The sequence below is a fragment of the Schistocerca serialis genome, chromosome 12 (assembly GCF_023864345.2).
Source record: "Schistocerca serialis cubense isolate TAMUIC-IGC-003099 chromosome 12, iqSchSeri2.2, whole genome shotgun sequence".
Lineage (NCBI taxonomy): Eukaryota > Metazoa > Arthropoda > Insecta > Orthoptera > Acrididae > Schistocerca > Schistocerca serialis.
In genome coordinates, this window is record NC_064649.1 from 45,388,513 (window position 1) to 45,390,040 (window position 1,528).

At 45.2% G+C, this 1,528-nt stretch overlaps 1 pseudogene; it reads right to left on the reverse strand.

The window, feature by feature from the left end:
* Positions 1-574: 574 nt before the first annotated feature.
* Positions 575-692, reverse strand: LOC126428560 (5S ribosomal RNA; annotated as a pseudogene).
* Between the last annotated feature and the right edge of the window lie 836 nt (positions 693-1,528).

Genomic DNA, 1,528 nt, shown 5'->3' on the forward strand with positions numbered 1-1,528 from the left:
TTTATCTGTCAGGTACAAATTTTAGACTAACTTATGTACTACACGTTCGGAAAAGAAACATTGCATTGGTGCAGCATAGTACGTCTGTGAGCCGCCACAAGACGCATCAACGTCGTTGTCGACAATTGGGAATTTCGACAGCCTCATTGCAAAGAATTCTGAAAGAGGATCTCCATGTGCACCCATACAAGATTCAACATTTGAAACGGAGAAATTTTGCCGAGTGGATTCTTACAAACCAAGAAGTTGAGAACAATTCTGCAAAAAAAGAATCATTTTCACTCATGAGGCACATTTTTGTCTGTGTGGGTTCGTTAACTGATAAAACTGCCGTATTTGAGGTCAATATAATAACTGTTGTATAGTATAATAGCACTCCGTCTTCAGGCCACAAGTGGCCCATCGGGACCATCCGACCGCCGTGTCATCCTCAGATGAGGGTGCGGATTGGAGGGGCGTGTGGTCAGCACACCGCTCTCCCGGTCGTTACGATGGTTTTCTTTGACCGGAGCCGCTACTATTCGGTCGAGTAGCTCCTCAATTGGCATCACGAGGCTGAGTGCACCCCGAAAAACGGCAACAGCACATGGCGGCCTGGATGGTGACCCGTCCAAGTGCCGGCCACGCCCGACAGCGCTTAACTTCGGTGATCTCACGGGAACCGGTGTATCCACTGCGGCAAGGCCGTTGCCCCGGATAGTATAATATATATAATAATATAATATAATATTACAATATAATAATAATGCTTCATCTTTATTGATCTCCAGCAATATAAACATACACATGAATGTCTAAACACCTGAGGATGGGCGCAAGCCCGAAGGCGGTGGTGTGACAAATACATAATCTTTCATAGTGACTGGTAGCGGAAGTTTTTCTACACCCTATACAGGAACAGTCACGGAGTTCAACAGCATCCACTATGGATAAAATTCATTCAATATAATCAGATTGTGATTCAAGAGAGCGACATGCATCCACTGCGAAGCACAGTTTGGTGTGGCTTATGGGCAGCTGGTGTGACTGGAACCCGTTTTTGCGAAGATTTCGACGGTAATGCAGTAACAGTTAATGGTGAGCGTTGTCGTGAAATGGTCAGAAACAACTTCTTCCCTGCTCCGGATGAAGTGGATGCAGCCAATATAATTTTTCAGCAAGACGTGGAGACCTGTCACATATTCCGCGAGGCGACAAGCTTTATCCATGAGAAATCCCCTCACGCTGTGATCTCATTTCGTGGCGACTGGCAATAGCATCCCAGATGTTGCACTCTTACTCCATCCGACTTCTTTTTATGGGGTTTTCTGAAGTTCAAGGTCTACTAAAACAAACGACAATCACTTCCCGAACTTAAGGAGTAAATTCGACGTGTCTTCAACGACGTCAACAGGGATTTCTGTGAAACGATCATCACGAACTCCATAGACTGCCTTCCGAGGCATTGGAGGTGGACATACGCCTGATAGAATTTTCCACTGTTGAATGCAAGAAGTGTATCTAGATGAAAGTAATCACTACCTGCTTA